Source organism: Ornithodoros turicata, chromosome 10 (assembly GCF_037126465.1).
Source record: "Ornithodoros turicata isolate Travis chromosome 10, ASM3712646v1, whole genome shotgun sequence".
Lineage (NCBI taxonomy): Eukaryota > Metazoa > Arthropoda > Arachnida > Ixodida > Argasidae > Ornithodoros > Ornithodoros turicata.
Window position 1 is genome coordinate 2,381,331 of NC_088210.1, and position 12,422 is coordinate 2,393,752.

At 46.0% G+C, this 12,422-nt stretch overlaps 1 long non-coding RNA gene across 1 annotated transcript; it reads right to left on the reverse strand.

Moving 5' to 3' along the window:
• Positions 1 to 1,373: 1,373 nt before the first annotated feature.
• LOC135370177 (uncharacterized) lies at positions 1,374 to 2,135 on the reverse strand. Its single transcript, XR_010415237.1, has 3 exons — positions 2,002 to 2,135; positions 1,520 to 1,660; positions 1,374 to 1,407 (listed from the first exon to the last, which is right to left on the reverse strand). It is a non-coding gene; the product is annotated as an uncharacterized LOC135370177 (long non-coding RNA).
• Between the last annotated feature and the right edge of the window lie 10,287 nt (positions 2,136 to 12,422).

A 12,422-nucleotide genomic window follows, 5' to 3' on the forward strand; every position in this document is an offset into this window, starting at 1 on the left:
TACAGGGTGTCCCAGAAAACGTGTCATTGAATTATAATAAAAAAACTACACCACCTAGAGTCATGCGGTCAATGGCATTTGTTCTTACTGGGTTTTTGCCACCTCCTCATGTAAATGTCGTGTAACGTAAGTTTATGTAAATTTTTGCGAGCTTAAGTCGGAAATTTGCCTAGTAAAGGTCACTTTTTTACCCCACCAATGTGAAGAGCCTGTTTAATTTAGTCAAATTAATGATAATTGACAGGGATATTCAGGAGCTATCCCATCGGAAAAAATAGCCGAACATCATGCTCTACGGAGGTCGCACAGAATAGCGCACGATGAATTTTTCAGCGCAATCTTTGTCAGTCCGACGAAAGGAGGTTGGAAACCCAGCCCTCCCCGACATCGCAGAAAGAGATAAAACAGGCACGGCATATCACGTCCGACTTTCGCTGGGATAATGCTTTCCCTTTCCTAATTTTAGGAACTGTTACTTTTTCTACTATCATTCTGTAGGCTGGCTTCGGAACCTCCTTTCGTCGCATTGAGAGCGATTGCGCTCAAAAAGTCATCGAGCGCTATGGTCCGGTGCTCCGAAAAGCATGATATTCGGCTATTTTTTTCCGATGGGATAGCTCGTGAATATCACTGTGAACTATCATGAATTTGAGTGAATTCGGCACGCTCTTCCTATTGGTGGGGTAAAAAAGTGACCTTAACTTGGCAAATTTCCGAGTTCAGTTCGCAAATATTTACATAATTAAACTTGGAGTATGACATTCACATTAGGAGGTGGCAAAAACCTTATAAGAACAAATGCTGTTGACCGCATGATTCTAGGTGGCGTAGTTTTTTATTATAATTCAATGACACGTTTTCTGGGACACCCTGTATAAACACCTGCGCCACAACCTGTTTCCACTGTGTAGCAATTCCACACAGCATGAAAACTAAGTCATGAGTAGCAATAGCTTTACCGTCATTTCCGGCCACTCAAAGGGCATCCAACAGTTCAAAGACATGATGCAGAATGCCTGGCTGAAATTTAATTCCTGAGAAAGCATAGGAAAAGTTTGTGTCAACTGGAGGGTTCAACAGGCTGGGCACAGACGCCAATTTCAAGCAACACTGTTACCTTGTACTCTGCGTCTCAGGGTCGAACAATCTAATTAAAGTTCGAACAATCATCATGATTTCACTAACCTGTGTGCAGCTACCTGATGATGCATTGGGGGGACTGTTTGGGAACTCATCACTGTCACAAGGATGGTGACTTGTTGACAGATTCAAGCTGTCTGGGGGATTCTGAAAATATTTGACAGGTCACATCTGTTCAGACATGCTGTATTGATTGGACTCACCTGTCGATGTATTTCAAGTACAGCCCGTGGAAAGGGTCTTAGGTGTTTGACGTGGCTGGGAAACCTTGGAAAGTGGGAAGGCTATATCGTACAACAGGGCAGTGAACGTTCCATCGGAAGCGTGAATGGGTAATCAGGGCAATGCAGTAACAGACATGCTATATACGTATACTCACAAAGCTGCTAACTCTTTCCCGTGGGGGCTTCCTCTGGGCTTTTGGCTTTGTGTGAGCAAAGATGGTTGGAACTGCATTTGGCTTGAGCTTCTTCCAGCTGTCTGCTCTGTGTGTTTCAAACTGGCTCGCCTCAAAAAGCACCTGGGATGTTGTCATCAGTAGCATGTGATTAAAGGATGTTAAGAAGCACTGCCGATCCACCAAAAACAAATAAACAGCTTCATGTATCCTCAACAACGGTCCTCAGCAGCTCTGACGTGAAACGCTAAGAAAAAGGGCTACATAGGCACATACAAGACTGCACCGGCAAGTGGTTAAAGCCTGGCCGATCATGCACGTGCTCATGGCAAGATACGCCCACAACACAAAACCGAGCTGGCCGCGTCTGGGCCTATCTTTGCTATATGTGCTTCAAATATCAATAAGAAGACGCCGCACTAACCAAGGAATGTTTAATGAACACTAAGATGCAAAAAACTTACCTCGCAAAGCTGGCTTTTTGCCTTCGGTGTCCAGCCACCACCTCGCTTGGTTCTCAATTGCCATTCACGCCGTCTTTTCGCGTCTCTCGGGAAAGTATACATGCGGAAACCTTTCTGATCGGAATTGCTGCATCCCACAGCACTGCAACATCCCATGTCCAGCTAAACCGCGATCCAAATCACCGAAATAGAAGCTGAACGCAGTTCTTCACTGCACGACTGCGCCTTACTCCATGCGACCAGCTGGAGCGATGAGGCGTGCAATGGCGGCTCCGACCAGGACGGCGCAAAGTGGGGGGGATGATGACGCGTTTTACGTCACGGAACTCTCTGTCTCCTGAAAACTGTGAAAACTCTGTCTCCTCCCACGGCGGCGAAACATCAAAGAATGGCCAAACTCTCCCTATACACTACCCTACACACGGGTGTGTAAGGTAGTGGCGACGTCAAACGAGAGAACGTGAACTAATGCGCATGCGCCGTACGGCACCTCTGACCAAATTGAGAGGCATTGAGTAATAGAGGAGGCGCTGGTCCTACACCCGGACGCGGATTCCCGCAACAGTTGTCCCGCAGTATATGTATCAAGTGTTAACGATCTAATCGTCGATGCTGCTTCCGACGGCCTTGGCAACTGCGACCGTAGAAGGGCTGATACTTGTCTTTCATGTGTCATCGCGAGCCACTTATTTTCCGCTAGTTAGAGTCCTCGCTACGAAGGAAAACTGGCCGTGGTATGTCTCTGGGCGCGCTTTTTATTATTATTCAACCAGAGTAGCCAGGGAGTTCGGTAACTTCGTCAGAACCTTTATCACGTGACTCCAGAGTAGACACCTTTGACCGTAATTTTCGAACGGCTAGAGTTACTTTGCGCTCAAAATGGCGGACTGGCCTGACGGGTGAGACGATATGGAAGTGCTGGCAGAAGCGTGCACTCTGGCAGATTTTGAAAATGCTTGACAGTTTTTAACCAGTCCTACATTTTGGAATTGAACACCACCCATATTGTCTGTCAACAGGACGGTTGGTAGCAGACCGTAGTCTGTTAGCTTGTGTGTGACGTCAGAACGACGGCTGCCCTTCAGAGCAGAGTAGAGAATAGTTGTTACTCCCTTGGCTACTCTGGCTATTTTGCGCCGGCTGAGAGTAACTCGGAGTTGCCAGAGTTGAATAAGAAAACTCACCCTCACGGCGCGGTGAGTGGAGAGGGAAGGAGAAGGCGCGTGGGTAGCATTGCAGCCGTGGTGGTCAACAGGTTCAGACATGTCTGCGTGGGCGCGCCGTGGGTTATGAAAGCTGCGCAAAGGAGAGGCGGTGGCGAAAGAAGGCTGAGGGCACAGTTCGAGGTAACTCGTTACTGTAACTAAGTTCCTTTCTTTTGGTAACTTAAACTCGGTACTATTGCGCCGTGGTAACTTTCAGAGCAACTTGTTTCTTTTTCAGGTAGCTTTACCAAAGTAACTTCCAAGTTACTTTTAATTCGCTTTTCACTCACGTCCACATATTTTCTTGCTTTATCTCGGGTTCCTTCTTGTCGTTTTTTGCCATAAAACGTGATATTCACTCAATGACGGTATTTTGTTCAGGAAGGAAGAACCGCTGCCATTGAAATGAAGCGAACCATTGTGCGCCTACTGGGAGCAAGATGCAAAGCGCTCGAATAGACCTCTACTAGAGAAACGTCATCACGACGTTGGTAGACAGACCGAAACCGAAACAAATAGACCTCTACCTACTTGTAAACAAATAACATCATAGCGTTCGACAGCGCCACGAATTTGGTAGAGTTGAACTACGTTCAAAGCTAGTGGCGAACAAAGTCGCGCCCGAAAGTCATGGTCTTGAGGGGATTACCATGGTCTTTGAAAGGGGCGCGACCTTCGGTCCTAGTTTTCTTTCAATAGAAGACAGCGAACAAATGCCCATTCGTGGAACCCAGCTTTCCCCTTCCATTTCATGGCAAAGTCATTTCCTCTGTGGCTCTTGAGTACCTCCGTGGTGAACTCAGGTCGACGCTTACCTGAGGCCCTTTACGGCCCAAGTTGAACATTGCTCTCTTCATGTAAATGGTGGTTTTGTCATGGCATATGTAGATGTGCCCTAGAAGAGGTGTTCATGCTATTCTCTGTTCCACAAAAAAAAGGGTGCATTTATATAGGGTGTCTTTTTTAATTCGTTGCAAAATTTAAAAAAAATGGTATGAGATCGGCACAGATGTAGTTTTTGCAATAAACCTCTCCCTGTTTGTAAACAAATGACGCCATAGTGTTCGACTGCGCCACTAGTAGACGAGTTGAGAAAATCCCAGTGCGCTTTGCGCACGCATTGCATTCTGGGCGCTTGCTGAGCGGGGGAACGAAGAATAATCCTTCACATTTCGCTTTCACTGACCATGACACGTTGTGGACAATGGACCGGTAAAGGAGAAATCGAAATACTTTGGAGGCCACCCGTTCCTTTCGTATTAGTAAACTCCCACAGTTCAAAGCGACGCTAACAACACTGGGATTTTCTGAACTCGACTATTTGGTAGAGATGAACTACGCTCGAAGCTAGAGACGAACAAGGTCGCGCCCGAAAGGTATTTAAAGAGAGAAAGGTCTTGAGGGGATTCCGATAGTCCCTGAAAGGGACGCGTCCTTCAGTCCTTCTTTTCTTTCAATAAGAAGCAGCGAAAAAGTGTCCATTCGTGGAACTTGGCCCTCCCCCTAATTGTTTGGGTTTCAGTCTGTCTACTAACGTCATGATGACGTTTCTTGAGTAGAGGTCTATTGATTTTTAGGGGTAGAAAATTTGCTCCAAGGAGCAATAGTTTTTGACCCAGCGATTGCCCCTGCGGCACACGACAGAGAAGAGGATGCATGCGGCCGTGATGTTCGAGCTTTGCCTTTTCCTTCTACTCGTGTGTCGCGTAGGTAGTCGTACGTCTCTTGCAACCCACGGTGACAAAGCAAAGCCGAGGGTCCGATCTTCAACTTATCTTTGTCTCATAACCGGGTACCCGCACGAGGGGGTGGGGTGATGTAGGGGGAAGGTGTGGTCAGCCTGCTCTGAAGTGGCGGCTCGGTGCACCCAGGGGAGGGTGAAAGAGGGAGGGGAGAGATGATGGTGGCACAGGAGAGGCGTGCTATCCCTCTTGCTCTGGGATTTGGGTAGTCCAAGAGGACTACCCACCACAGAAAACATGCGAGCATCCCTCAGTAGTCTTCATTGGGAAGCTCCCTGTACCACGGTAACCACCAGGATTATTGGCGAAGTTACCCCATCGACCACCGGGTACCCGTACGAGCGACTTTATCCGGCGAGATGTCGACAAAGGAGAGCGAGGAGGAAAGCACGCGCCAACGAGATATCGCGGAAGAAATGCTAAGCGCATCTGAACGACGTCGAGTAACACCAGCTCCGGTGGCGCAGCGGTAACGCGTGCGCTTGGAGACTGGGAGGTCCGCGGTTCGAATCCACGGGCCGGCTGTGCCGTCTGGGGTTTTTCCTGGGTTTCCCTCAGATGTGTAATAGGCGTATGCCGGCACAGTTCCCCTGAAGTCGGCCCATGGACGCAGCTATCCTCCCCCCGAGCGGATTCCGCTCGGTCTTCCACTTCACCCTTTCCTCTCTTACTCTCCCTTCACCACCCTTCCCTTCCCGAGAAACATGCCGCCTAATCAGGCAGGCAGACCTCTCGGGTTCCTTCCAACGACACTCCTCCTCCTCCTCCTCCACGTCGAGTAACGGTGGGGAAGTTATTCAAACACGCGACGGAGGACGGCGCTGAACGCAGCGCAGCTAGCAGACGCAGTTTCTCGTCGGAGAAACACTGATCACTATAGTAATAGGCTGGATAGCGGGAGGGAGCAACCGCCATCTTGCGAAACTCAAAACATTGCCGTCCGCGACTCAGCTGCATATTCTGCATGCGCCTTTGCGTAGCATTTTTGTGGTGTCATGCCCGCCTGCTGTGGTTATGGGTGTACTGGCCGTGCTGGCAAGGCACCGGGGACGACATTTCGCAAGTAAGTGACTTAGTTTTACAAATAAATGTGATTTATTAGTCCACGAGCGGGGCGACAAAACGTTGCTGTTGAAGCATGTGCGCGGCACTTTGTGACTCGTATCTCAAGATCTAATCGTTAAACTTTAAGCAGTACGTTATCTGGATAGAGTCATTGTGATAGGCCCGACTTCCTGCAGTTCACGGGTATGGTCTCGGCACGCAGCAGGCGTTGAAGTGCGCTTGTCAGGTGTGGTATCTACGGCTCAGTTTGTTGGTCACGGTATCGACGATTGCTTGCTTGGATCAGCCTTGTCATCCCTGCCGTAATTGATGGCATAAATTGTTCAATGCAGGTTCCCTCACAGCCGCCCACAACATTAAAAAAAAGTGTGTGGTGAATGTCAGGCGAAAGGACTGAACGCCGTCGAGGACATCACTGGTCTGCAGCAAACATTTTAAAGACAGGTGCTTCGACAGAACGGGGCGAACCGGTCGACTGAGGTCTGACGCTGTGCCCAGCAAGTTCGACTTCCCAGAACACCTCCAGAAAGAAATAGTGCATACGTCATATGGAGAGGATGGATTTATATGCACTAAAAGCTGGTTGAACACACATGCATGAAAAATTCATTAAACTTGCTCAAAATATGCACCTCTAGAAATTCACTTGCATGCATGTAAAACACGCAACAAATTCACTGGGGTAAAAGTATCTTACTTTATGCAGTGTACAAAAAGCATGCAGAGTTGAAAGCATAGATCGAGAAGTTACCCGTCAAAAAGGAACCCGAAGTTACTGTGTGAAAAATGTAACTAAGTTAATATCGAAGTTATTCAGCCCGAAACGTAACTCGCAGTTACGGAGTTACTTAAAAAAAAAAGAACGAGTTACTCCCAAGTTACTTCGGACACAAAAATAGCACTGCACAGGTGCAGCGCGTGTGAGCAGTTGAGTTCGACCCTGAGTTGCCTGCGTTGAGGTTTCGTTTATGTCCAACAATGCAAACGCTTTGCATCTTATTCCCTGTGGGCACACAATGGTTCAGCTTCATTTCAATAGCAGCGGTTCTTACTTCCTGAACAGAATACTGTCATTGACTGAACATCACGTTTCATGACATAAAATGCCAGGAAGAACCAGAGAGAAAGCAAGAAAACAAGTGGACGTGCGTGAAAAGCGAATTAAAAGTAGCTTGGAACTTAGCTTAAGTTACTTTGGCAAAGTTACCTGAAAAGGAAATGAGTTCCTCTGATAGTTACCACGGCACAAAAGTAGAGAGTTAAATAAGTTATAAGTTACCAAAAAAAAAGGAACTTAGTTACAGTAATGAGTTGCCTCGAACTCTAGTTGAAAGTGTGTATTTGCATGAAAGTCTAGCCTCTATGAATCATGTTCCCTGGTTACGAGTTTCAAGCGATGGTTGATGATTGGAATCAGTACTGCACGAAGGGCACCTTAAAGCTGCAACTAGTCCAACATATGAAAACACTACTGAATTATGCATTCATATGCAGTTAAAAGCGACTACATATTGGATAGGACAGTACTAAAATGGGCAAAAGCATATAAAGAAAAAAGTATTGCCTGAAAATTTTGCCTAACGTACAAACTCGTATTAGTGGGACATACAAACACACCAGCCACATGTCTCTTTGGTGCGTTCCAGCATGTTTACTTTACTTAGAGAAAATAAATAATTTTTCAACCTCTAATGTCTACTCTTTATTCTCCCTGCTTAAGTTTGCGACAACATATGTTTGAATGCAGCCCAAATGAAAACAATGTGATCTGTCTGATCAAAGAAGTTTCCCAGTGCTACAGCAGTATCGGACTGTACCACCTTGCCAAAGAATATACAGAGAAGGTGACAGCCAGGCCTCATCTGCGAAAGAAATTGTCAATGTTGATCATATTCAACAACCAGTAATGCACTCTGCCCACTTACCTGGTTGACTGCTTCAAACTTGCTGCTGCAACTGGACTTGTGATACTTTGATGTTGGAGCTTTTACCACAAGACCTTGCTACTTAGCCTTTTTTTTCTTATTCACTCTACCTCTAGCCATTTTGAACTGTCTTTACCGCCATTTACTTCCCCAGTACACATATTTCTAGTCGATATGTTTTTACCGTCACACAGCCTTTATATCACATAATATCATTCTAGTCCTTTGGAAGTGCTTTAGTGCCGTTCGGCATTTCGTGTCATAACTAGTCATATCTAAACTTCCTGTGCAAAGCATAATGTTTATACCCAAGCATATTAATGTGGTTACATAAACAAACGTGCCAAACATTCCCTGGCATTCCACACCCCTGAGCAGAAAGGAAATGGGAGAAACACGAGAAGCAACACGCTGCACACGCTGACAGACGACAAAGGAAACGTAACACAACAAATACAATACCACACAAAACCAGCAAATCACATAATCGAAGTTAAAAGTACAAAATTGGAACGACACGACCTCACACGAGTACAAAATAGACAGGAAATAACATGTATGTGACGGGATTTCACACAAAAAACGTAAGGAATCCAATCACGAGGGATTTCTGCAGCGATCCGTGGCAAAATTTTAGCGAAGCAGCAAGGGAAGCGCTCACAAACAGAAAAAATTGTCACAGCTTACATGCGTTCCAATGGGCTGTAACCACATAAAGCCTCGTATTGTTGACAACTTCCAAAGATGTGATGATGACGACCGCGCGTTAAGACTTACCGAGCCGATGCGATGTACTTAAACTAAGGTGAAATAAGCAACCATGTTGCGGAAGAAGCACCGCATAGTTTACGCTGGCAAAATTCGGCCATCTCTTGATGTTAAGACGGTGAAAATATGTTGGTAAACGGCAAAACGACATGTAAACAAAGTCACATGATCTCAAAATGACGTTTTCTATGACGTGCGACCAGGACAAGATGGCAGTTTTGACAAAAGCACCCGCTTGAGGGTAGTTAAACAATGGCGGGTTTGTGTCACCCCTGTGGTCTATACATGGGTGGGTAGGTGGGTATTGCTCCGTAGACGAAAGCGTGCTGGGCGAACGCAATGCATCCTGGACAGCCCGGTCGCACGTCACAGCAAGCGTCACGGCACACGTGACATTAAAGATGGCGGCGCCCGTGATCGGCGGCCAAACCGTTTGTAAACAATGCGGTTGTTTCTGCGCGACGTTTTGGATGTTTTTCGATCACGGTAATTATTTTTATCTGATAATCTCGCACTAAAACGCGCAGTTTTGCACATAAGGCCTTGTACTGTTGACGACTTCCAAAGATGTGATGACGACCGCGTGTTAAAACTCACTGAGCCGATGCAATGTACTTAAACTAAGGAGGAATATGCTACAATGTTGCGGAAGAAGCATAGTTTACGCTGGCAAAAACGTTCATCTCTTCTCGCTATGACGACGGGAATATGTCGGTAAGCGTCAAAACGACATGTAAGCAAAGTCACATGACCTCAAAATGACGTTTTCTATGACGTGCGACCAGGACAAGATGGCAGTTTTGCCAAAAGCACCCGCTTGAGGGTAGTTACAACAATGACGGGTTTGTGTCACCGGTCTATACCATGGTCTATACATTGAGATCAGTGATGTTTACTTACCGCCATAGAAGAAAGGAGGAAAGAATGGTGCCGATGTCGTTGCAGGGCGCAAAGTGTAAAAAGAGATAAAATATGATAATACCTTATGATACGTCTAAGAACAATAGAATCGCGTTTTCTGGCATGTATCTTGAAGATATTTATTCCCGATATCACGGAACTCGTGTTAATTTTCGTGTACGCAACAGAAAAAACGTGATGATTACGATGTTTGACGTTGCCTGTCAAAATTCAATAGATATATCGATGACGTGAAGAGATCTGCTCTAACTAATTGCACCGAAATAGTATACGCAACGTGAGAAGACAACTCAGACGACTTGTAATTTGTTCTTCGGTTGTTGTTGTTCACATGCCCTTCACCACCTTCCATCGTACAGCGCCTTCCTCGATTATCATTTCAAGCGTTGTGGGCATGCACTAGTCACTTGAAATTCATAACCGATCTGTCTTCAATGTACACAGCCAGCATTATACATCTGTTGACAGCACGTTTGGCTCCAGCAGATGGTCGTAGCAGACGACGCTGACCATCGTCGTCAACACGCTTGCTTCAGTTGCGTACACGAAAATTAACACTTGTTCAGTGATACTAGAAATTAAACTTTTCCAGATATGTGCCCGAAACAGCGATTTTATTGTCCTTAGACGTATCAATATGTTTTATCACCACACTCGGTGCTATGCAACGCCATCGGCATCATATTATTCTCCATGGCGGTAAGTAAACAAAAATGTTCGGCACCCCGAACTTTGTGTTTCCTATAGTGATGACAAAGTAGTTTCAAGTGTTACTTCGGAGCATACTGAGCAAGTGCTGCCGAGGAACATATGACGAGGGTGCCGAAATATACAACCGTCACCCGTTACATCCAGCTCGCTAGGACTGTATTGCCCACCTTGCTCCACACATTGCTCTTGTGGGCATCCTATTTGGGAATCCACTTGCTCGTAGCAAAATCCTCGTCTTTCATATTTTTTTTCGCTTCTTGAAGACCCGTACACGATTCTTCCTTTTTTTTATTACGCTGTTCTTCGAATCCCCTCCGTTTTAGCGATTAGGGACGTAAACAGCCTGACGAAAAAAAAAAAAAAAAACTGTCAAAAGACGCTGATCCGTCCTCAAGTCCCCCACCAACACGCAGTGGGATTCCAGAGAAGACGCACGTGTTGATGACCTAGGCTGCAATGTTTACACCATCCATGGATTTACCCTGGGGTTGCGTCCCTCGTGTGAACCTGTCCTAAGACAGCCGATGAGAGCCAAACCCGTCATATCGGCGTTTCAATGATCGCCACGAAGGGAGACAAAGCACTGCATGCCTGCTCTTCAGTTTGTAGGGTGAAGGTAGTACTATTTTTGAAGCATGATGTGGGCAAGCTTGTCTGTCCTATAGGTGGCAATACAGAGACCGCCTGAATCAAGTGTGCCAAAATATGCAATATCGTAGGTCTGCCCCTCTGTGATTAGCCATGTGATTTTATTCTCTTGCGAGTGTTACACTTCTCCCATTTTTGCCGGTTAGTTTGAATTCTAAAAATGTGCATTTTGCTCAAACACCCTGGCTCTAGTCATTGGCGTTTATATCTTCCAAGTGTCATGTGTTGAAACCATGACCTACTAGATTATAGCGACCATGTCGTCATCAGCAGGCCCTATGAGCAGCCCGTCCTCACGATCCGCCAGGGACGCTACTCATCGGCGCGCGATACCTGCATCACGATTGGGCGATGGAAATTTGAATTCTGAACGCGTAGAAGCTTACGTACGACTACCGTAGCAGACGACAGCGATAGCTCCTACTTAAACGCGTAGAATGATGATGATAATCAATCTCAGATTGAAACATCTGTGGGATATCCACATCTTGTACAGAAATAATAAGGTAAGTTGAAGAACAAAGTATTGTACAAGTTGACGAGGCAATAACTGGGACGATGAGTAGCGCCACCGCTACCTTCCAAAAATGCGGCGCTCGGAAGGTGTGCCTACGACATGGTCGTTATAATCTAGTAGGTCGTGTTTGAAACTAGGAAGTATTGTCCTAATAGAAGCGTCGTGTTTCTTTCCTGACGAGAAATCCTGTCACCTCTTCTGTCTAAATGGGAATGGATGCAGACACAGAGGAACTAAACACGGATCACTCTTCCAAGAACAGTGAGTCAGCACTTTAATCTATACACTGTTCAGCATTTTCACAATGTGCGAGCTTACTGGAACCGTTGCTGTATTTCTCAGTCATGGCCAGTAACTACAACTACCAACTACTTTGCGATGAAGTACTTTAACTAGTAGTTCAACTACTTTTCAGGGGAGGTAGTTAAAACTACTTCTTTAACTACTGCAATGTATTTTAACGTTGTCCATCAACACCAATCCCGTTCTATAGTGTTCTCGGACACCGAAGTATGAAGACAAGCAGCGATGAAAGTAAAGTCTTAGTCCGCATGCACGGCACAGTTGCTCTGCACCTCCGTTCTCGTCAAACAAGTAGCTCGAGGCAAAAGTTGGAAGCACGGTCATGCCGTAAAGCTTGCGGCAAAATCGGAAGTAGTTGGCGCCTGCAGAAACCTAACTACTGTAGCTAACTACTCGAAATAGCAGTCTAACTAGTAGTCGCACACTACATTTCTGCAAGTAGTTGACTAGTGACTACTTTTTAACTACAATCAGGTAGTTTAACTAGCAGTGTAACTACATGTAGTTAACTACTGGCCATCGCTGGTATTTCTTTCACGTCCAGAGTCAATTTCCTCTTTCTTGTAACCAGCATGGGATGAGGACAGCACTCCGCAGTAAGGAGGAAGTGAGAGTC